This window comes from Miscanthus floridulus, chromosome 5 (genome assembly GCF_019320115.1).
Source record: "Miscanthus floridulus cultivar M001 chromosome 5, ASM1932011v1, whole genome shotgun sequence".
NCBI lineage: Eukaryota > Viridiplantae > Streptophyta > Magnoliopsida > Poales > Poaceae > Miscanthus > Miscanthus floridulus.
Genome location: NC_089584.1, coordinates 35,194,178 through 35,219,648, shown reverse-complemented (window position 1 = coordinate 35,219,648; position 25,471 = coordinate 35,194,178). Strand labels below are relative to the sequence as shown.

At 45.6% G+C, this 25,471-nt stretch overlaps 1 pseudogene; it reads left to right on the top strand.

The window, feature by feature from the left end:
• Window positions 1–5,392: 5,392 nt before the first annotated feature.
• LOC136454508 (transcription factor CSA-like) lies at window positions 5,393–7,102 on the top strand (annotated as a pseudogene).
• Window positions 7,103–25,471: the final 18,369 nt, after the last annotated feature.

Below are 25,471 nucleotides of genomic sequence, written 5' to 3'. Positions count from 1 at the left end.
ATTGGAAGGGACGGCATCAATTCAAAAGAAATCAACTCAAGTGGTATAAATTCATTTTTGCTTTGATCTTGAGTTTAATAGGAATGCCGTACTACTAAGAGGGATGCATCATGTTGATAGATAATGTTTCATAAGTGCTCAAGCCAACCCATGTGAGATTTGAGTGTTTGAGAGACAAAAGAGCTAACCAACTTTTTGTTGGTCTGGCCATACCGGACGTGTCCGGTATTTTCCCAGTAACTGTAAAAATGTTGTTCTCGGGTTGGTTCGTCGGGAGTTCCGACGTAGGTCGGGAGTTCCGACGGTCGGGAGTCCCGGCATGGGTCAGGAGTTCCGATGTCTAGCACTTCAACTAATTAGAGGGTTCACTGTCCTGGTCATACCGGACGTGTCCGGTATTCATACCGGACATGTCCGGTATGGATGACCAGAAGCCAACGGCTAGTTTTCAAAAGCCTTGAGGGTCGGGAGTTCCGACGTGAGTCGGGAGTTCCGACGGTCGGGAGTTCCGACATACGTCGGGAGTTCCGACACCTCACTAACTTTAACTCAGTTACATGTTTTTCAAAATTGCTGAGGGTCAGGAGTTCCGACGGTCGGAAATCCCGGCGTTCTTCGGGAGTTCCGACGCCTCACAACATCACTGTAACTTAGTTACCGTTGGCGCAATGTGAGTCATACCGGACGTGTCCGGTATGCATACCGGACATGTCCGGTACTGCAACGGCTATAAAACAGCTAGTTTTTCAAGGGGGCTATAAATACCCCCAAGCCTCCACCTTTGGAGGCTGCTGATTCTGCTGAGATAGACACACGTTTTTTAGCCTTGCCAACTCTCCTAAACCCTCTCTTAGTGAGTGTGTGATCCAAATTGCAAAATCAATTTGTGGGTTGAGAAAGAATTTGAAAAAGAGAGCAAGCCACCACTTGAGCACTTGTGCATATTGTCAATCTTGTGATGCGCATTTGTTACTCTTGAACTCTTTGGTCCTAGACGGCTAGGCGTCGCCGGAGAGCACCCGAGAGATTGTGGTGTGCCTCGGAAAGTTTGTAACGGTCGATTCCGCCACCTCGGAATCATTTAGTGGAAGGAGGAAAAGGAGTTGGAAAAGACTCCGGCTAGAGTGACCTTCGTGGTACCCTCTAGGGCTGACCTTCGCTGGGTCGCCCGCAGCCCCCTCAACGGAGAGTAGGACTCGAACGAGTCTGAACTTCGGTAAAACAAATATCGTGTCTAAATTCGCATTTCATTTGATATTTGTGTTGCTCTAGCTGTGCTGCAGGTTCTCTGTGTATATTGTCATCTCCATTAGGTGCCTGCAGTTTGGTTTGAAGATAGAAATCGAAAGGAGCAAGTTCAGGGCTGATCTGCAGAAATCGTGTATACCGGACACGTCCGGTATTTCCTGCCTGCACTGAAAATATTTATTCTCTGTTCTAACTTGGTGTTGCAGGGTTGTACCTTCTAGATATATTCTTTATACCTTGTTTCCTTTGTGGCTAACTTGTGAGGGGTGGTAGTACTCTTAATTTGGAGTTTCCATTTTGGAAACTCCCCTTTCTAATTGTTTCCGCATTTAAAGGTGTAAATTTTCAGAAACGCCTATTCACCCCCCCCCCCTCTAGGCGGCATCCTAGGTCCTTTCAAAGATCATGATGATAGTGATGCCATGGTGATGATCAAGTGCTTGGACTTGGAAAAGAAGAAAGAGAAAAACAAAAAGCTCAAGGCAAAGGTGAAATTGATAGGAGTTTTTCATTTTAGTGATCGAGACACTTAGTGAGTGTGATCACATTTAGGATCGATAGTCATACTATTAAGAGGGTGAAACTCGTATCAAAATGCGGTGATCAAAGTGCCACTAGATGTTCTAACTCATTGCATATGCATTTAGATCTAGTGGAGTGCTAACACCATTGAAAATGTTTGTGAAAATATGCTAACACACGTGCACAAGGTGATACACTTGGTGTTTGGCACATTTGAGCAAGGGTGGAGAAGTTAGTGAAGTAAAGGAGATGGTTGTCACTGTGAAACAGTGACCAGATGCAGGTCACGTAGTGACCGGACTCGGGGGAGTAGCGTCCAATCAATTTTAGATGAAGTTAGCGTGCTCGGGCTTTGTTGTTGAAGTGACCGGACGGTAGGTTAAAATGTGACCGGACACGACAGTGGTGAGTCCGGTCAGAAGAAGCCGAGGCAGCGTAACCTAGGGTATTGCAACGAACGCTGAGCTGGCTCCGGTCGAGGTACACCGGACGCGTCCGATCGAGAAAATGTGGCTCTGGATGCTCTATGGAAGACCGGACTCCACGTTATTGGAGCGTCCGGTCATTCCATTGGTGCGTCCAGTCGCTGGGTGTTGGTGCGTAAGCTCATGAGGACCTAACTCAGGCGTGGTGTGTCCGATCAGCTTGCCTACGCTTCCGATCACAACTTAAGTGCACTGATGACCGTTGAGATCGGACGATTAGCATTTGAAGATGGGACACATGGCAAAAATCTGAGGACCGGACGCTGGGGTCCTACGTCTGGTCAATTTGACCGGTGCGTCCGATCACCTCGATTTTTTAGGGAACAGAGAGCCAACGGCTCTATTCATGGGGGCTCTCTATTTAAGCCCCAAGGCCAGCTCTAGCTCACTCTCTTGGCCATTTGCATTGATATAGCAACCTTGTGAGCTTAGCCAAAGCCCTCTCACTCATCTCCATCATTGATTCATTATCTTTGTGAGATTGGAAGTGAATCCAAGTGCATTGCTTGAGTGTTTGCATCTAGAGGCACCTGGTGTTCGTGTTTCGCTGCGGGATTCGCTTGTTACTCTTGGTGGTTGCCGCCACCTAGACAGCTTGGAGTAGCGAGGATCGTCGAGCGAAGGTTGGTGATTGTCTCCGGCTCCGATCGTGGTGATTGTGAGGGGTTCCTAACCTTTCCCCGGCGGAGAGTCAAAAGGTACTCTAGTGGATTGCCCATGGCTTGTGTGATCCTCATCTTGTGTTGGTTGTGCGGCACCCAATTGAGGGTTTGGCGTGTGATGTCAATTAGCGCATGAACCTCTAAGTGAGTGAATCGTCACAACGAGGACTAGCTTGCCGGCAAGCAAGTGAACCTCGGTAAAAAAATCATTGTGTCATCATTTGATTCTGAGGTGATAGGTCTTCATTGGTATTCATTCTTTTGATTGATTAGTTCATTCCTCGACTCAGCGGTATAACCATCTTGCTCTCTCTCTTTACATTACCGCAAACTAGTTGTCAAGCTCTTTAGTGTAGCTAGTCGTGAGAGCTTGTTAATTTGGTTAGTGTGGCTCTTTAGTTAGCCTTTGAGAGCACACTAACTTAGTGTAGTGACATAGCCATTGTGTGGATAGAGACTATAGAAACTAAAATTGTGGTAGGTGGCTTGCATTTTTAGTAGGCTAGCGCAACACTCGCTTTATCTCATATTTGTCTAACCGGTTTGATAAATGTTGTTGTAGAAATTTTTAATAGGCTATTCACCCCCCCCTCTAGCCATTAGGACCTTTCACCGGGCTCTTAATGTAACATACCGGATTTTCGTATAATATAAAAATACAAATTTTTTAAAAAATTTGTGTGAAAATGTGCTGCTAAAAGGTCTAGTTTGGTTTTGGTAATTGAGTGGCTGGACACTCCGCCTCCCACTCCCTTCGCCCAGCCTAGCTCCTCCTTAGTCAGCCTGTGTCTCCCTTTCCCTTTCCTCTATGGACCCTGACGAGGCCATCACTCCTTCATATAGGGCGTGTTTGGTTGGATGCCCAAGGGCTACCCAGGCGAGTGGCTGTTTCCGTGAGGCCAGGCTCTAAGGGCCGCTCGGCTCACATCCCGCGCGCATCACCACCGCAACCCACCTCCCTGGCAATTCCTCGGTGTCCGCGCGATGACCACCTGGCCCGCCTCCGCCACCTCGCGTCCGCCTTCCCCGCCCGCTTCCTTGGCCACCTTGCCTCCGCCCCGCGGCCACCGGAAGAAGCAGCGGCAGTAGCAGCCGTAGAGATGGCCGCCCTCGCCTCCGCCTTCCCCACACGCTTCCCCGTGCACCTTGCCTCCACCCACGGCCACTAGGAGAAGAAGTAGCACCCACCATAGAGATGGTCAGCGGCGGCGTACCTGTGCTTTCGGTCACCGAAGTTGGGCAGCTTGAGATTGTTGCAGGTGGTGTAGAGGTAGCGACTGGCCTTGTAGCCGGCACCGCCGAGGCCAATTGTCCTAGAAGAAGGTCTTGTCCAGGAACCTATAGTTGTCTACCAATGACCTCCCCACTGCCCACCAATCATCACACGCTTGCGGCTGGGCCTCACGCTGCGCTGGTCGGGCTCTCAATGTAACATACCGGATTTTTGTGTAATATAAAAATACAAACTTTTTAAAAGTTTGCGTGAAAGTGTGCTACTGAAAGGTCTAGTTTGGTTTTGGTAATTGAGTGGCCGAGCACTCCGCCTCCCACTCCTTTCGCCCAACCTAGCTCCTCCTCAGTCAGCCTGTGTCTCCCTTTCCCTTTCCTCCATGGACTCCGAAGAGGACAACACTCCTTCATATAAAATCCATGGAGACAAAGAGGACCAGCTTGAGCATCCAAGTCATGGCGGAGACCCAATCCAACTCAAGTTGGAGTCGATCTATCTTGGATTCGAGGAGCAATCCTAGGTAAAATCAATGCCTAGGACGCATATAGACTCTATTTTTAATGATCCATATACGCATGGAAAGATAATTCTTAAGCTAACCAATGGCTTTGGTTGGACGTCAAAATTCATCCAGAGTCAATGGGAATCATTGAAATAAGTCAGCATCAGAATCTGCCAGGGTGCCGCGACACCATCTTTTGGTCCACTGGGTCGTGTATCATCTATGACTAGGGGTTTGCACGCACAAGACACTATAATTAGCCATTGTCGCAGTCGTTAGGGTTTGGGTTTTGTTGTGTTCTTGTTTTCCTCGTAAAACAGACATCATTCATAGCACTTGTATCACCAAGATCGACTGTTGTGAATAAGGCCCCTATTCTTGTTCTTGTTCTCCTGTGTCGACTAGTCCTTTCAAATCAAGACTTGAACTCCTATCAGTTTGGTAAACTTTATCTATATTTGCAATTTCAGATTGTGTTCTTCATGTTCTTGCTTGTGTTCTCGATTCGCTTGTAGGAAAAGCCTTCTATGTGAGATCAATCACGTTGTGTGTGGTTGGTAACCAATGGTGCTATGGTGTAACGATTGTAGGGATCTGAATCAAACTTGGTTTGAAGCCTAGATCGTGGACATCGAGTTCTCCACCAATCGAATTTACCATACCTATCGGAAGATCGGGTCGCGCCTACATCAGACCCCACTCGACACACTCGCTGGAGCGGCACGCGGCGTAGCCCGCGGGGATGGAGGAGCTGGCAGAGTCACTTGCGAGGTCTATCCACTTGCTCGAGTCCGCGCTCGGGCCAGATCCACGGACCCAGGGATCCCCTGTCGCCGGCTGCCCCCGCGGCGGCGGCTATCGGGGACCGGCGCTCCCCGTAGGGCGTGGCGGTCACCAAGTGCCGTCCCGTATGGTCCGAGCATTTCCACTTCACGGCGGCCACGCGGCTCGGGGAGGGCGCGTACGCCGCGGCGGCGACCACACTGCCATACGAGGACCTCGACGGGCTCACCAAGTACTTTGTCGCTGGGGACTCCCGTGGCCATGTCTTCGTCTTCTCCGCTGTGGGCGACGAGCTGATCTAGCTCGAGGCCGCCGCCGCCCCGTATTGCGCCCGCTGCGTGGTGGAGGATGGCTGGAGGTTGAAGGAGAAAATGACTTGTGGGGCTAGATGTCCGTGAGTGGAGGAAGAGAGAAGCAGCAGGGGTGTTTTGGTCTATACGGAAGATGCGTACGCGTAAAATGGTCTGGGCCTATGCACCCAGGAGACGTAGAAAATGGCACAGATTATGTAGACAACGAATTATAATGGCAATTTTCAAAATAGGTTAATTGTATTGGCATATTTCAAAACTTCGAAAATTGTAATGGTATGGATGAAAATAACCATCGTTTCTTCGGCCCTGCTCCACCGGTGGCTGCTGCTCTGTCTCCGTTCCATGAGGGACAAGAGAGCCATGGCCATGGCAGCAGCCGCAGTGGGCACGCTAGAGGCCACTAGCGGCCAGCCGAGGATGCCAAGCTCAAGGACCTCGTGGCGCAGTACGGCCCCCAGAACTTGAACCTCATCGCCAACAACCACCACGGCAGATCAGGTAAAAGCCGTAAAGGTTTCGATCTTCATCGCGATTTTTGTCTGCTCCCATTCGTATCGTGTCCACGCACTGACGGAATAATGGAGCAGGCAAGAACTGCCGGCTGCGGTGGTTCAACCAGCTGGACCCGCGGCTCAACCGCCGACCGTTCTCGTCTTCGGAGGAGGAGCGGCTCCTGGCGGCGCACCGCGCCTACGGCAACAAGTGGGCGCTCATCGCGCGCCTCTTCCCCGGCCGCACCGACAACGCCGTCAAGAACCACTGGCACGTCCTTATGGCGCGCAAGCAGCGGGAGCAGCAGTCCGGCGCGCCCCGACCCCGAAGAAGCAAGCCCTCCTGGTCGTCGTCCTCGTCATCAGCCGTTGTCGACGTCCGCCACCAGCATGCGTCCTCTCCCATGCCGTTCCGTGCCCGTGCGTACAACGACGGCGAGCCCGACGAGTCCGTGTCCACCTCCGGCACCGACCTCTCCCTCGGCTCCGTTCGCGGCGCCGTCCCCTGCTTCCACCACCAGAGCTCGTACGACGCCGGCACGACGTGCCTGCTGCATTGCATGCTTTGCTCCGTTCCCTGGCCGGCGCGCCACAGGGCAGCGGCCTCCGACGATGGATGCGGAAAGCTCGCCCTGCCCTTCTTCGACTTCCTGGCGTTGGCGCGACATGATCCGAGTCCCCGGCAGACGGCAGTGGTGTACAGGTGGAGGGATCCCCAGTGGCCAGTGATCACTGATCAGGATGAGCTATGGATCGGAAGCCATGCTCACGTTCTCGAGAAAAAAAGAAGTCTTTTACCGCCGAAAGACCAGAGTACTACTAGTTACCTTTATTTATTTGATTTGATTTGAATTTTGGCATAGGATGCTGTAGCAGAGTCCTGAACTCCGCGCTGCTGCGCTAGGTCCTGAGGTGGACAAAGGAATCATCAACCAAGTAGCTGAAATTTCACTGCAACTTGCTGGACAGTGGACCTCCTTTCTCTAAAAAAATCTGCTTCCTCCATTTGAAACTATGAGTTGTTTCAATCTTGTACTAAGTCCATTTTTTTGCTTTAATAAATTTACAAAAAAATGCAAAAAATATAAAGCATCAAATAAGATTCCTTAAATATGCTATAAAATATAGTACTCTCCCTGTTCTAAATTATAAGATATTTTGACTTTTTAAAATACGTAGTATTTGCTATGGACTTAGATATATATTATATCTAGATACATAGTAAAAGTAATGTATCTAGAAAAGCCAAAACATCTTATAATTTCGACCGGATGGAGTATTTGATAGTGTATTTATTTGATATTGTAGACAAATATATTGTTTTACAAATTTGATCCAAGTTACAAATGTTTAACTTAGAATAAAGTTAAAACGACTTACAAGTTAGATAGTGGCATGACTAACATGTGACGTGGCCATGTAAAAGGTACAATACATTTTCAAACTTCAATTTTGTATTCAAGCCTTAACTACAAAACTAGATAACATACCTCATCAAATGGTAGAAATCTTAATTTTAATCCCTAGCTGATGTCAAAGGTGGTTTTCTATTTCTAAAAAATAATAAAAATCGGATTCTTTCTCTAAAATTTTGTAATTAATTTATTTTAAATAAAAAATATGAAATTACTTTTGGTTTTCTTCTAAAAATATTATCTATCTGCCAATACTCTATGTAGAGTTATTTGAATCTTATTTGTTTTAAATAAATAATGAGCACGGCCTCAAAGGGATAAAGCAATAAAAATAGAAATAAATCAGCTCCAAATAACTATATGTAGATCATAAATAGGTAGACAAAATTCAAAGGTAAAATATACTTTTCAACCTCAAAGTTACATGTCTGTCTAATTTTGAACCCTGAACAATGAAACTAGGTAATGGGCACCCTCTGACTATTGAAACCAAAAAAATTGGTGATGTGGCTGGATTCAAATGTGGTTTTCTATTTTCTTAGAACAATAAGATTCTTGTTTGATATCTAAAAAGCATAGTTAATTCATTTTAGATCAGAAAAATATGAAACTAGTACTAGTTTTCTTGTAAAAATGATATTTATCTACTGATGCTTTATTTAGAGTTATTTGCTTATTGTTTGTGTTAAATAAATAATGAGCATGACTATGAGCAGCAAAGCAAAAGGAACAGAAATAAAATTAGTTTTGAATAACTATATAAAGATCATAAACATGTAAACAACGTTCTTAGAAGAAAATTTGGTACTAGTTTCATATCTTTAAAATGAATTATTTATGAACTTTTGGATAGTAAACCAGTTTTTTATTATTTTTATAAAATATAAAAACACCTTTCAAACTAGAAAAAAATAAATTTGTCTGATTTTAATAGTTGGAAGACATCTATTATCCAATTTCATAGTTCAAGGTTAAAACCCGGACTGTCGTGAAATTTGAGTGTTTTCAAAAATATGCTTTACCCTTAACGGGGCACAAATTCGCCCCCGCTGATGTCCTTATGGTGCAATATTGACCGATTGAGCCGAGACTCTGCTTGAGCTGAGCTGAGCCTGCGCCTGCCACGTTGACTGAAGCCCACGAGATGCGAGCACCACCATGCAATGCCTACTGAAACTCCGCCTGAAGCACGTACGTGGTACGGTTTGAATGACGCCTTGTTTAGTTCCACCCCTGATTTTTAAAAAAAAAAATGCTACAGTACCTATCCCATCGAATATTTATGGCTCGTGTATGGAGCATTAAATGTAGACGAAAAAAAATAATTACACAGTTTGGTAGGAAATTACAAAACGAACATTTTGAGCCTAATTAGTTCATGATTGAACACTAATTGTTAAATAAAAACAAAAATGTTACAGTAGCCCCAAATTCAACTTTCTAAAACTAAACACGCGCTGAAACTCGATCTCCAATTCTTTCTTGATGGCGCCGTCCAAGAAACCACGACCGAGAACATGTATATATATATATATATATATATATATATATATATATATATATATATATATATATATATATATATATATATATATATATATATATATATAGTAAGGCTATTCTGCAGCTGGCCACTGAATAATTTATTCTATAACCATCTTGTTTTACGATAATATTTGTACCAATTTACGATAATAACAATACACATTTATGATACATGGGTTACTATAATTAAGATGATACATACCATAATGTTATAGTAAATTACTTATGAGAGAGTTATCATAATCTCGTAAATTAATATAGTAATTATTGTAACTCAAAGTAAACACAGAATGACCTAGTCTGCGATCAGCTACAGAACCGTGTGTATATATATATATATATATATATATATATATATATATAGAGAGAGAGAGAGAGAGAGAGAGAGAGAGAGAGAGCGCGCGCGCGCGCGCGCCTCGTGCCCCTCGTCATTAGCAGGTAGCAGCTGAAGACCGTGCCTGCACTGCAGGCTGCAGGTAGCAACTGAAGCCGGCCAGTACACCATAATGTGAAAACGCAACTCGGGGTCAGGCCCCGTTTAGAAGCCAAAAATTTTTGGTTTTGGGTATTGTAGCTCGTTTGTTTTTATTTGGTAATTAGTGTCTAATTATGGACTAATTAGGTTCGAAAGTTTCGTCTCGCGATTTCTCACCCAACTGTGCAATTAGTTTTTTTTTTATCTACATTTAGTACTCCATACATGTGCCGCAAGATTCGATGTGACAGATACTGCATAAAAATTTTTGGAACTAAACAGTGCCTCAGGCGACGGGTAGTGCTCGCTCGCTGGCCTATTCCTTGGGTCACACCGACACCGACGCACGAGCTGTCTCATCATCCGTGCCGCCCCGTTGCGTTCCTCGTCTCTCGCACAGGCACACACATACACAGGTCATGTCAGGTCAGGTCAGGCGGTCCAAGCGGCGTACTACGCCCCGTCTCTCGTCAGCCAGTTTGGGAGGCCGTATCATATTGTGGATTATTTACTGCTGGTTGGTTTGGTGTGAGAGAAAAACACTGCTCCCGGCTAAAAATTTACGATCGTTTACGAACAAGCGAACAGGCTGCGTGAGCGCCGATGCATATGGATGGCCGCGCCGGGAGGACCAAGCTAGCCGCCCGGCAACTGCATGCAGGGCTACATACATATAGGGTGTGATAGGTTGTTTTGGTGAAAGAGCTCATGCTTAAACCGTGCATTTAGTCGTGTTTGGTTGCTTTTGTTGTTGGTTCAGTATGAGATAAGATCTTGTTTGGTTGCATGTATGGATAAGAGTTTTGAGTGTATGACACATGGGTCCCTGCGCCATGCCTGAATAAGCCATCCTGTATGGAGAGGGAAGTGGAAATTGAGAAGATGAAGTCGTGCGGGATGGAGGAGGGCAGATGAATGAAAGGATACAGACGAAAGGTACGAGAAGGACAACCAAACACACCGCATGAATGAGGTCAGACATCAAAACGGTGCAGAGACGGTCTGATTCGACCTACCAATCACGCCCATATAGTAGCACCAAAATTGACCACCCTCGTGCATCACCGTTAATTTTAACTATTAGTGCACTCGCAATGAATGACTCATAAATTAGCTTTAAGCATTTTTTTTATATTTCATTAAAAAGAGAGAAAGACCAGCTAGGCTCATATAACATTCCCAAATCACATGAGAGCGTCACATGGGGTCAGCTATGTTATTATAAGTTATATATTAAAAGTTAGCACTATTAAAAAACTAGTAACTAGCTTATACCTACTCTGGCCTCTGTCAGACCGACAGATATATAGAGTATGGGGCTGATTGGTAGCCCGGAGCGGGCCGTCCTCGCACGGTTTACCTGGGTGGCCTCATTCCAGCATCGTGTTTGGTTTTCCTCCTCGCATTTTTCGCCTACTCGGTCTCATACCTCTACCCCCCTCCATCCCGCATGTCTCCGTCTTCTCGATTTCCACTTCCCTCTCGATGCAGGACGACTCGATGCTTGGCGCGAATGCTTCGGGCGAGCGCGGGAGATGCCCCCATCTCGACGAGCACGAGTGTTGGCTAGGGTTACCGCCCCCTGTTTCGCGCCTCTCCTTCCTCCATTGCTCTGGTGCACCTTTCCTCCTGCTCCCCCTCGATCTCGGTTGACCACCGAAGTCGACCTTGACTGGAGGATTCATGGTGGTCCTCCGGTGCCGCGACAGTAGACCTCACCTACGCCTCTCTCCTCTTCCTCTCTGTGCGATGCTTTTGTTGATTTATGTGCAGATTTTCTTTGAGCTATACCATGATTCTAGTCTTCTTGTTCTTACATACTCAGATCTATGACCTGCTATTCCTGATCTACTTGTTCCTTGTTGTTTCCCTCTGGTTCCACGCTCAGATCTGTGGTACGACTAACTTTTTTTTCTAAATATGTGGTACGCCGCAAATGCATGATCCCTATCTAAATTTTTGCTTGCTCCTCGACTAGAGTGCTTGATTGCAGGGGATGGATGTGTCCCAAGGCTTCATGGCTTTTCTGACACTCAGTTCCAACTATTTTTATTCTAATTGTCTTTGATATTCTTGTTAAGCCTATGATGATAACTAAACTGCCATGTGTACTGGATTAAAAAAACCTGATGACCTTGAGCTTGTGAGGTACTGGAACTCTATTCTAGTTCTTATTGGTTTTTATGTTTGTTTCTTACCATTGCTATGTTGCCTTTTGTGTTTCTTATGCTCCAAGCTCAAGGTTAACCAAGGAAAAAATGTTATCTGAGGCCAATCTATTAACCACTTATGAAGATGAAAAAGTTCTTGAGAAGCCTGCTGCATTGTCGTTGCCAAACCATCTTGGCTATTTCTTCTTTGCATGGTTCAGTCTTTTATGTTGCTGGTGCTCATCTTTTATATTGTTAAACGTGGAAAGAACTACCTGTGATGATTAACCTATACCATGTACTCATCAATTTACTTCGACCTTTGTGAGGTATTGGGACCGATTTGTTGATGTTTAATAGCTGGTTGGACTGTTATATTATTTTGTAATATCTCTTATGCTCTAAGGTCTTAGTTGATGATGATACAAATTGATCTGAGGTAATGTTTGTGTTGTTATGCTTGTTCAGATGAAAATGATAGTAACCTCATCAAAGTGATACATGGGTGCTCACACGTCGTGCCATGCTGCAAACCAAACACAAGGAGGAGGACCAGCACATTCGTAAAATTGGTGCAAGCAGACAACCAAACAAACTCACTGTCATCCGGTATCATTCTCAAAGTTACACCAAAACACACCTAGATGTATGGTTTCAACCTGTGTCACTGCTTCAAGGACCGGCCCTCGGATCCCCTCCCCCGGAGCAGTCAATCACGCCCTATGAGTATTGGTTGCATGCGCTGCCTACTTAAACAAAGAAGTGAGTCGTGGAAGTCTGAGTGACCTCGGAAATGCAATTGTTGGTGCTTAGTGCGGGCGCAGGTAGCCAAAGATCCACAACCGTATTAATCAAATGGCTTGGGTCGGGGTTTAGAGTAGGCGCCGGCCAACTGTGTACTGCTAGTACCATGATCAGCAAACTAAACAAAGCAACTATATATATACTACCGTACGTGGGGGGATAAAGAAACAGGCTTAAGACCAGGGAGGGGAGGGGAGGGGTGGGCTCTAGTTTCAGTGCTCCAGGACCACACCGTTGCAGATGCAGATAGATTCTTTGTCTCATCTCTGTGTCACTATAGTTAGGAGGTGTTTGGTTTTTACATGTCTTCTCAAAATTTCTGTCACATCGAATATTTAGACATATGCATGGAGTATTAAATATAGACTAATTATAAAACTAATTACACTACTAAATATTTAATGCTCTCCCTTAGGCTAAATATTTGATGTGACATGAATTTTAGAAGCGACTAAAGAACCAAACACCCCCTTAGGGTTCAGCGTTAGTTTCATGCATGCATACGAAATGTGGTGGGAGGTGGCCACCTTCAACCTTCTTCCGTTAGGGTTAATTGACATCGACTGCTACTGAACTCTGGTATGATCTCCGTCGCGGTGCTTAGACTGACTCCTCTGGCTTTCGCTCTGTTTGCTTCTGTACGTTGTTTGGCACCGCGAGCCCTGTCCCTCTGTCTCTGCTCCGCGGTGCATGTTCGGCCACAGCCACAGGACACCCCAGCCTTCGGTTGTGGCGATGGGTCTATGCACTGTGCCGCCTTGTTCACTGCTATGTTATTATATTGTTAAAACAAACCGATCCGTCGTACATAGTGCTCTTGAGGGAAATTTGCCAAACAAAAAAAAAAGGCTGGTGCGTCACACGTATATAAACCCCAGATCTTGGGACCTAGCGCTGGGCTGGGCTACCACCCAAAAAAGCAGCAAAAGGCACGGCCTTAGGTGTCACATTATTATTATATCCCTAGACTGGAAGCGGCAAATATATGGCCATTTCAGCACTGCATCGTCGTCCTCTGCTTGCCACCAAAACCATGATGCATGTGCACCCGCCGCCCGGCAGGGGACGTCTACTGATTATTTAGTGCTACGTGGCAGTACTAACACTAATATATTAGCAGTACTAGAGTTTTAACTAACTTTTTATAGTTTTATGCATATATGCATCGACTACTAGCTAGCTAGCTGCAACTTTTTTGACTGGATCTGACTCCACGCGACCATGAAGAAACTAAAGCTGAAAGGCGCTGCATTACAGCATAAAGTACTCCTAATCTCCTATATATGTTGCCTTGCCTAACTCGATCCTGTCTGTGAATAAGGACAGCCATATCCATCCAAGCAACCCGACGCAAGTTTCCGAAACGCGGGGCTTTCGGTACCCTGCCTGATGATCAAGCTTACTATAGCATTAAGCTTTCACGAGAAGCACTGCAGTTTTCTGTGTTGGAAAGCTAAGCTAGCGCTATACGTCTCCCATGCTAGTGTTGAAATTAGATTGACCTCGTTGCTTTATCATGCGACCCCTGTGTTCTCGTTGTTGAAAGGTTCGGTACATGTCGTCTGCTGGAGATTAGTTGCGAATGAAGCATCGTTTTCGTTGCAGGAAAAAAAAAATGTTGTCATTCTATCCACAGGACAGGGTACATGCACGTGTTCAGGAAGGGGGCGTGCGACCCGATCGATGCAACCTTCCAAAACACCGGCTTCCTTTTTCTCATCCGCGAACGACGAAGTATCATGGGCTAATTAAGTTTGCAGAGAAAATAATAAAGCCTTTGGCATACATGCATGCATGTCGAAAGGTTTGCTAGCTTGTCTGTGTGTTGAAAATGACGTTGGTGTGAGAGAATGGGTATAGAATAGACGTGAGTGAAGCATCGTTGTCATTGTAGAAAACTGTCGTCGTACTGCCACGGTTGAGGTGGAAGCTACGTTCCGCTACCACAATGTGTAATTAAGAAAGTATCACAATAGGAAAAACAAAAGCGGATTATGCAATAAGGAAGGCATTGCAAACGCTAAGTACAACAAAGAATGCGCTATCTTTTGAACATTTTTTCGAAGTGTTCCCACCCACCGGGATGGAGGACAGGATTATGCTCTCAATACAAGAAAATTGTTGATGCTTTATGAGCTATAACATCATATTTTATAGTTGATGGGTCATGCAGTCAGCCCTTGATATGTTACGGGGTTGTATAGATTTTTTAATATGCCACGTCAGCAAAACCACCTGTAAAACCGCCTCGAGGGGTTATTTATACATTTTTTAATAGTTTGAGGGGTAAATACTCGGTTTTATTGGCGAAGGGGTGGGGTAGACAACCACCAATAATTGAAGGGGGTTAAGTAGATTTTTTCCTAAAATATTTGTATGGCCAATTTAATAATTAGTTTTGCCTAATTAACCATAGTCAACACTGTGCCAAAATTTCATCATGCACTGTCTTTAATGGTAATGCTACAAAGCGGGCATCCGTTCAGACGGACGGACCCCTCCGCACCCCCTTCCCGCACCGCTCACTCTGCGCGCCCTGCGCCCCGCTCGCCTGTGCCGTTGCTCGCTTCGGCCAGCCCCGATTCGCCCCGGTCATCGCACGCCTCGTCTGCTGCGGCCGTCTCGCAGGGCCGCCTCCACCTCGCCAGTTTGTCGCGTCATCCGTCCATGGTGCACTAAAAGCGTATGTTGTAAACATATGTGTCAAGTGTTTCAAACGTTCCAGATGTATGTTGCAAGCGTTCTATATGGATGTTGCAAAAAGGTAGATCTAGATGTTGCATATATTGCAATGGCTATACACGTATGTTGCAAGTGTCTATTCAGAATGATTCATCTACTTCAGACGTATTTTGCAAGTGTTTCATCTGTCGCAGTGACTATACACATATGTCGCAGTGGGTATACACATATATTGCAAGCGTATGTTCTAAATGTTTCATGTGCTTCAGACGTATGTTACAGGAAGTGCTTTCATGTTGCAAGTATTTCATGAGTAGATGCCGCCGGTCCCCGCAGGCGAAGGCGGTCCATGTGTGCGCATTACGGATGTTGCAAAAGTAGATCTGGATGTCGCATATGTTGCAATGGCTATATACGTATGTTGCAAGTATCTATTCAGAATGTTTCATCTACTTCGGACATATGAATGATGCATATGTTGTAGTGGCTATACACATATGTTGTAAAGCATATGTTCCAAATGTTTCATCTACTTCAGACGTATGCTAAAAAAGTGCTTTTCATTTTGCAAGTGTTTTGTGAGCAAGCGTAGGCACAGACGGTCCCGTGTGTATATGTGTTTCATCCATACAAGGTCCATAGTTGGATGTTGCAACATTAGTTGGGCAGAAAAATAAATGAGGTCGATGACGCCATCCCCTCGTGAAGGTAGGGAAAGTGGAACATGTAATCGTACGAAAGTGTTCAGGACGTAGAATTAAAAATGAATAATTAATGGGGTACATAGCAAGATAAATTTTGTGGATACGAATAATTAATCGGGTATGTACCAAAATAACTTTTGCAGATAGACATAGCGTCCGACGGATCCTATTTGTCCGGACGTCCGGCGTTAGTGTTGCCGAGTAAACAAAGCTAATCAAGGGTCTAGCTTTAAATGTCTAGGAAGGCCGCGTGCAGCAGTACAAAAGCGTAGTTAATTAATTATTAATTATTAATCGGTTCAGTTGGGCCAGGTGGTCGGTGGTGCGGAGCGGGCCGGGCTCGTCCTGTCGCGGCAGGACGGCAGATTGGGCCACGTGGTGGGAGAACGCGGCCGCGGGACGTCGCGCTAGCGGTTAGCCTATTTGTCCCCACGTGCACCCTGGATGGATCGTGCCTGAGCAAACACCTGCCTGAAGATTGCCTGTACTGTGTTTGCTTTGAACCCTGAATACACGCCTGGACCAGGCAAGGGCGGCCACAGCCAGGCCATGAAAACTGAGCGCCTGGGTACAGGACCAGGTTGCCTGGTGATTAATACGGTACTGTAGTAGTGACGTCTCTTCCATCTTTCTTTCTTTTTCTTTTGTCTTTTTTTTTTCTTTACCTTCTCGGTGAAATGATGCCATTTACGTTTTGTTCTTTTTCCTGTGTTCTGTTACTCAACATCGCTTATCACGGTGCCTTTACTATGTTTAACACGAATTGTTAATAAATAAAATATTAAAAAATAATTACATTTTTATGCATATTATTTATACACAAAAATAATTGATTTATATTCTAGTATATTATTATGGTGTATATTATTCTAACAATATTAGTTATATACATACAAGTTCAACAATATTAGTTGTATACATAAGAAAACATATTCTCTCTCCTTATTAAACTTCTCAGGCACAGGTATCCAACCAAACAGACCATCTCTCTACTTGCCTCGCGAGGCAAATTTTATTGAAATTCCAGGCAACTCTCAGGAACACTTTTTACCAGGCAAGTAACCCAGGTCTCCAACCAAACATGCCCTTAATTTGGGGGTGATCGGTTGCCTGAACCACGGCGTCTGAATGAACACCCTGCATACATTTATGTCGTGTTGGGTGCTCTGCTCGTACCTTTTGTCTACATTTTTTCATTCATTTGCCCTTCTCTATCCCACACGTCTCCGTCTTCTGGATTTCTCCTTCCTCTATGGTGCACGATGACTTGATTTACCCAGGATGCAGAGACTCATGCGTCAGACACTAAAAAACTGACGCATGCATGCAACCAAACACAATCTCGTCTCATACTAGACCAACAGCAAAGACAACCAAACACGACCACTTACACAAGCTCAACCTAGCTTCTTTGGTCTGCATAACCTGGCCATCGTGACTCGTGGCTTGATTTACAACCAATCACGCCTTTTGTGCACCAAGTATATTATCAAGCGAAACGGGCTGGGTGCAAAATCCGATTGGACATATGAACTACTAATAAGCCAGGACATGCCATGCTTGCTTCAACACAGCAGCTTTCGGCGCGAGCTCAACCCTTGAATTAGGCAATTAGCTTAGCGGCCATGTCGTGATTGCCGTCGTCACGTGGCCAAACGAAGGTGCAAACAAGCTCTGTTGGCAGAGGGCGCGTGTGTTTTATAACGCTAATAGTTAGAACTTGTTTGAATCTATTAGTACTAACTATTTAAAATATTATAGGAATTTCACAAGAATTAATTTATTTAACACAGAAAAAGGAAAAAATATCTCGTGTTCTAAAGCAGGCCTAAAAGTTGTATATGATATCTCATTCTATAGGAATTTCAAAGAAGTTTGTAGAATTTAATTCTTCTATACGAAAATTTTCTAAGGGGCTCTGTGGATCCTGTCATTTGGGAGAAATTAGAATCTACTCAATAGACTATGCTATTTGGCTTAGAATTTAACATTCCACAATTTTTTTTAAGTTCATATATAATCCTATCTCAAATTTATAGGGTGGGAGATGAAAATTGATTCTATAGATCATCGTGCTATGTTTCTACTACTTTGTAACTTATAACACACTCTTTAACTCGCCCACCTATGGTAGAAATGCATCTCATATGACCAACAATAATATACAAATATAATGCATATTAATTCATATTAGTTTAATTAATCTATGTATAAATTATAATTGTTAAAATGAATTTAATTCCAAAGATCCAAACGGGTCTAATAGGAATTTAATCTTACAAAATTCCTTTATTTTTTCTCCATTCCGAAGAAGACCTTAAATTGGGATGCAAACCAAAGAAAAAAAAATAGCGGGCTATAGCGGCGCTATAGTGGCTGGATAGGCTTGCCGCTAAGATATTCGTATTTTTGCCACTACGACAACTTTTGCCGCTATTACGCGCTATAGCGCCGCTAAGTTGCATAGTTTAGCGTTTTAAATAGTGGCGCTATTCCAAAAGGGGGCGCTATGAGAGGAATTGGAGTGATTTCGAACCAGATTTGGAATGATTTCGAACAAGATTTGGAGTGATTTGGAGCACTCCTTTGCAGCAAGACTCCTTTTGCATCCTGCTGTGAGAGGAAGGCTGTGAGAGGAACTGCGGCAAGACTCCTTTGCATCCTGCTACGTTGCAGCAAGATTTGGAGTTCCTTAGGATGCAAAGTGTGGTAGAATCGCCTGAAATAGCACGTTTTCGGAGACGCTCGTCTTTCACCCAGACACTAAGCACCCCGAAAGCTAGCTACATCGAACGGTTCCGTCGAGCACACCACAAGGGAGAACTCGAATAATCCACATTTTTCCTGCAGGATCTAATAATGAGAACGAGTTTACAATACTTAATCCATTTCATACAATAAGAGTTCTTAGAAATACATTATTACAATACCAAGTTCAGAGTGCGAAATTTAACAGCGGAATTAAATTAAACATCTAACGATAAGATACAAGGATCCGTCTATGCCTATCAGAAGAATCCTCCACACAATAGCCATTACTCAAGATGCACCTGCAATAGGGGTAAATAAACCATGAGTACATAATGTACTCGCAAGACTTACCCGACTAGTGGGAATACTTTTCTGACTCCAAAGGATATGATAAGATTTATGGTTTGCTGGGTTTTCTTTTTGCAAAAAGCATTACTAGTAGTGAATCCTTATGTATGTTTTATTAGCAGTCATGATTAGTTCCCTAACTATTCTATGTAAGCACATGTTCTACTTTCAAGCAAGAGTTGAGCAATCAGATCTATTTCATCATCTTTCATCTTCCAGTTCTTACTATGGTGCTAGATCGTAGACAAGTCATACCGTGTTACACAGTGATTCACGAACCAATGTAGCTTAGCTGGGTACCCCGAAACACATGGCCCGCTTGTACCCTAGGCACAAGCAAGACCAACCCACCACTCTCTTGTCAAGGGGTCTAGGTCCCCGTCCAAACTTGGACTCCAAGCCCCCACACCTGAGTCCCAGACTCAATGTGGTGCTTAGACCTCCACCATCCCCGCCTCCAATCAGTCGGTCTAGAAAGAGCTAGAACCCACGACAAGATAGCAACGAGCCTTTCCGCTCCGATAAGCAAGTATGTGTTCAGGATAATAAGTCTGTGACTTGACTAGAATACAATGCAACGATCGGTCCTTAACCGACACAAATAGGGAAAACAGTGTAACCAGGCTATGCCCCGTTGGTCGCGAGACACAACCTATTAAACCCACCAATACCCGTACCATATCCCTGCCTGGTCTCTATTTTTTTTCACCATTTTATTATGAGAGTGATAATATTAATCACCTATTGTGAGTAACGGTAGGTTACTCACGCTACCGATAGCCTAAGCATAGCAGCTACTCGACCTATGCTAGTAAGACTCATAGGTAGGTTATCTATACATGTAGTTTCAATATAAATCATGTAACATAAATGCACATCACACACACACACACATATATATATATATATATATCCAGTGATTATTCAAAATAAGGGTTATGCATCGGGGCTTGCCTTGGACATGCGTGGTGTTAGCTCAGTCAGTCATTGGCGGCTCTGGGACCTCCTCCTATATGAGAATCTACTCCTCGATCACCTCCTCGAACTCGTGATCTCCGATGGTCACGATCTCCGTCAACTCATTCTCTACATGCATGCGATGATAATACAACACTTAGTATTTTGGCAACAACAACTTTTAAAATAAGAATACACATGCTAAGCTACTAAGCTAGCTCTAATGACTAAAATACTAAGCTAATCATTATCTCTATCAAATAGATTCCAAGCTCACCCTACAAGTGCTTAATTTTTATAAACCAATATAATGACATTATCCATTTAACCTTAATGGGTATTTAGCTACCATATTAAATAGTCTATTTTAGGGCTACAAAAATTATAGTTAGCACATAATAATACTATGAAGCTATTATCAAATTTTCAAAGCTAAAGCTATCACCATTTTGCCACAAAAAATCCTACAATATTTAATGTAATAATATTAAACACTCTCAACTGATTTAATAGCTCCTTGTATCAACAAGTATATATATATGAACTAAATATACTAACAGATAGAGCATAATTTTAGGAACTTAACAAAATTTGTTTCATAATTTTTGGACATCTACATTATTTTATATTAATTATTAAAGTTTAGCTCAGAATTGAAATGAAAAGCTATTTCTATTTTCCCACGAAAAAGGTAAACCGCTTTTGGCCCAATGTGGCTCACGTGGGGCAGCGCGCGCGAGCGCGAGGTGGCCCACGTCCGGGGAATTCCGCGCGCGCTGGCATATTAGCAAAAACACCCCTAGACTTCAAGCAAAACAACCCATAGTCCATATTACTATTTCTAAAGATAGCGACTTTACAACGGAACCCTCAAATATTTCTCCTCTTTACAACAGCAAGGCCCCCGGCCTTCCCCGCGTGCTCTGGCGCGGCGAGCGGTGGCACAGGCGCTTGCGCCGACCACATGGGACCCATGCTGACCTATTTACGAGGCTGACGCTCACCTAGGGTTTGACGCGAGACGATGGGCGATGGTTGCACTAGCTGGGACATCGTAGAAGGACCTCTCCACGACGGTGGGCACCCTATGGCTATGGTGACGGTGTTCTAGTGAGCCGCAGCAACGAGGCGGTAGGGATTACGGGTGAGAAGCAACAACTCACTAGTGACCTTACCGAGAAGCCGGCTCGGCCAGAGACGATCCGAGCGAGGCTAGCCACGTGCGCGCTGTGAGGTGAACGGTGGACCACAAAGGCACGGGCGCGTCAGTGGCAAGGAGGCGTCACTAGAGCTACGACTAGCGTGCGCACGACGAAGAGGAAGCCAAGGCGAGCTAGTGGTGTAGAGGAATTAGCGAGGGATGAAGTGGTGGAGGCTGGCCACGGCGCGGGCGGTGACGGGCCTTAACGGCACGGCGACGGGCAAAGTTCCAAAATTGCATGACACGAGTCAAGGCAAGGTGGGGTCGGCTCGAGAGGGGGCATGAAGGCAGAGACGCGAGCACGAGAAATTGATGAGAGGTGCTTGCTCTCTAGCTCCACCGTAACGCGATGCAATGGCAACAAACAATAGAGGGAGAAGAGGGAAAGAGAGAGACGGCGCGGCAGGTGGGCTCGGCTCGTCCTTGCCTTGGCGGGACACGAGTGGGCGCTAGCCGACAGGCGTGCGCGCCCAACTGGCGTGGCCCGTGTGGCCGCAGCGCCTTAAATGTCATGGCGACAGCGGCTCGCCCACGTGCGCGTGGCAGAGGCGACACGCGCAGGGGTGCCAATAGCGCAGAGGTGCAGCGGACCGATGCGGACTCGACAACGATGCGACGGCAGCGGCAGCATCACAACGTGAGGGGGTCGGCAGTGCGGACGCGACGGCAGCGCAACGCGGCCACGACGGCACCCAAGACGGCAGCGTGAGGCAGAGCAGCAGGGCGCGGGGCCAGCGGCTCGCTGCGGCTGGCCTCAGCCAAGCCTAGGTAGCTCGACTGGCCAAGCGCAGTGGCACGGTTGCCCGCGCGGGACACGGCCATGTGTGCGGCGTGAGAAGGCCGTGCGGTGACTGCGCACACGTCGCCAACCAACCCGAGACGACACAGATGAATTTTAAAGCGTTCAACACGACCAAACGATTGCTTTAGGGCCTAAACCATCTTCACCATGCTCAAGATGGCACATGAGACTACCAAATCGAGCTATAACACTACACCACTCCTTAACCCAATCTCTCACAGTAAATTGCTAAATGTAGAAGTGTCTAACTGTTGGCAGACTTGAAAATTTCTAAGTTTTTGAGCTGAATTTGATTTCCATTTGCGATTTCTAAGCTAGTGAAAATATTAGCTAGTAAGATTATTTTTTGATCGTAAGTATTTTATTGTCATCTATAAAGTTTGTACTTCCAACTTTATTAAGGTGACACATATATATTCTATAGCATTTTTGCTTAATAAAAATTGGTTTTAAACCCTAAGTGATATAACATGACTATTGAATTAACTTTTATTTTGTATTTTTGTTGATCATTTCGAGTTGCAGAAATTGATCTACACACCTTATCACATGTATTAACACATAAACATGATGCTCATGACATGTTTTAGTAAATGATTTACGGTGTAACATCGAGGGTGTTACACAAAGACGCTCCTCAGGCTGTTAGAGGAATTAGAGTGATTTCGAACAATTAAGAATCATTTAGTGTCTAGTATTTAGTTGTCTACTCCAGTGCTACTAGTGTAGTTCCTAATATTGATATTTATTTTGGATTTATTGTGATTCCAATTGGCTGCACAGGTGCACTCAAAGTGAGTGACCTCGTGTATGTAAAATTTAACTCCAGGCTGAAGCATAAAAGAGAGAATAAGGCAAAGGACCCATTAGAGAAGCAAGTTGTAGATATTGGTATTTAAGTAATGTTAACTGTACCTATGGAAATATATTTGTGTTCATCGAAATTCATATTTGCCATGTTTTTTTCCATTAATCACTGGTGTTTTTCATGTATTTTCTATAAAAGCGCTATTTGTCGTAACGCCACTACATCTGCATATGTGCTGAAAAAAAGTTACCGCTATCTTCGGTGGCCCGCTATTTTAAACTTGGATGCAAACGCCGCTAACTAAACTTTCCCGCGGTGTCACTGAGATATCTGCGCAACTTGTGCCGTGTGCATTGGTGCTTGGCTCCTTGTGCAAATCTGGAACCCAAAACAAAACCAGAACAGAGGAAAGCCTGATCACCGTGGAGGAGTAGCATAGCCCAAAAGGCCGACGCGCGAGCGGGCCCCAGCCCCAGCCCCACCCCCGCGCCGAGGACCCGCATGGCCGCATCGTGGAATTACCTACCCAAACGCCAAGGCAAACGAGAGTACGAGACAGACGGGACGGGGCGCCCCATCAGGGCCGTCCTTACCCCCAACATGCGTCGCATCGAGCCGTCCACGCGTCCCTGGCCACACGTGTGGCCTCGCGCCCCGGGCCCCTGTGCGCCGAGTGCCTTCCGCCGCCCACCCTCCTTTCCCCCGGGCTAGGCGACAAAACGAGACCGCCCACGCCCAGGCTCGGAAGCCTAGGAGTCCCAGCTCGGTCACGGAAGGGCACGGCCGTTCAGTCGACGGCAGGCATCCGGCCTCTCGGGTGACGGTGACGCCGTTTGGACTCTGTAATGTGGGCCCGCGGCGGTCGCCCCTCGTGGGTGGTGCCAGTGGTGTCCGCACGTGCCGGCGCGGGCGTCGAGCGTGTGCGTGTGCGGAGGGTGGAGGTGTCATCAGGTGGTGGCCCCACCGACTCCGCCTTTGTCGCCTTGCACCTTGCGCGGGGCCGGCCGGGCGTTACAGTGAGACGGTGCGGTGCTGGACGGCTGGGCCTGGGTGTTTATCTGGACCGCCGCAGCGGTGAGGGATTCAAAAGCAGCCTGCCCGCTGGGTGCTCACACCAACAGCATGTGCGTACTCCACGCCGGTGGCTGCTACTGTTCCCTAAAACTGAAGTGAAAAAGTTGTATTTACAGAAATAACCAGTCTCTTTCGCCACCAGGAGTAATTTGAATTTTGTGAACAATACAGTACTGGAGTAACGGCGGATAAAGAGAATTAGTACTCCGGTAAAACATTCAACAGCTACGACGTGGCCAAAGAGAAGTAGGAGGAGGAGGCCTGAGCTGCAAACTTGGGGATGGCCGGATAGGGAGTGGGAAACAGGCAAACAGCGGGGATATGGAATGGAAGGAAGCGGATGGATGCAGAGGCAAACAGAAGCGAACAACAGTTGAGGGGAAAGGAGGGAACAACTTGCTTTGCTGTCTCCCTGACACCTGCAATAATTCACACACACAGAGTGAAGAGAACCTTTCAGTTGCTTGCTTCAAGTGGGAGAGAGAGAGAGAGAGCCAGAGAGGAGAGGAGAGAATAGTCCTCCCTGACCTCTCTCTCACTTTCTCTTTCTCTTTCTCTTGGCAGCTTTGCTAGGCAGCCCTGTCAAACTCTAGCTATAGGTCTGCCATCAATCTTTAACCAGAGTACCCCACCCTGTAAACCCACGCTCCTATTCCCATGCACTATAGTACGTGACATAAATTGTTCCTTGTGCAGTTGCGCTACCTTTCGCCATTACCGCTATCTCAGGCCTCAGGGCTACTGCGGCCACTTTTTACCCCTTGGTGGTGGAATTCATGAATTTGAATGGCAGGGACGCAGCAGCAGGGTGAGGTGAGGTGATATTCCAATCTCTCCCCGGATGGGGGTGGGTTAGGCCACCCCTTTTCGGGTGCCAAAGTTACCTGTTGCTACATATGGGAATCCTTGCTCATGGTTTTTTTTGCTAGTTTTTCAGCCCTCACTCACGCGTGCCTGCCTTGTTCTCAGTGCTGCTCTCTCGTCGTCTTTCCCATTCCACCGATCCGATCCGGTCCTGGTATTTAGCGGCCTAGTTTAGTTCCTAGTCCTAAAATTTATTACATATCGAATATTTGGACACATACATGGAGTATTAAATATAGACTAAAAAATAATTAATTACACAGATTGCGACTAATTTGCGAGACGAATTTTTTAAACCTAATTAGTCCATGATTTGACAATGTGGTGCTATAATAAACATATGTTAATGATGGATTAATTAGGCTTAATAAATTCGCCTCGCGGATTACTAAGGACTTCCGTAATTTGCTTTATTACTACTATCCGAACACTCCTATGTGATACCCGATGTGACATCTCTAAACTTTACTCTCTGGGTTTAAAAACCACCTCAATTCTCTTGGCATTTTACGACCTCGCTCCACTCCATTGCTCTACCATGGCTGGTGAAGTGGTGAGTGGTGAGCACATCTCTCCCTTTGATCGTGTTTGCTTCGCTGTAAAGCCATGACTGAAAGTACTGTTCACTAATTTATTATAAAAGAAAAATATTG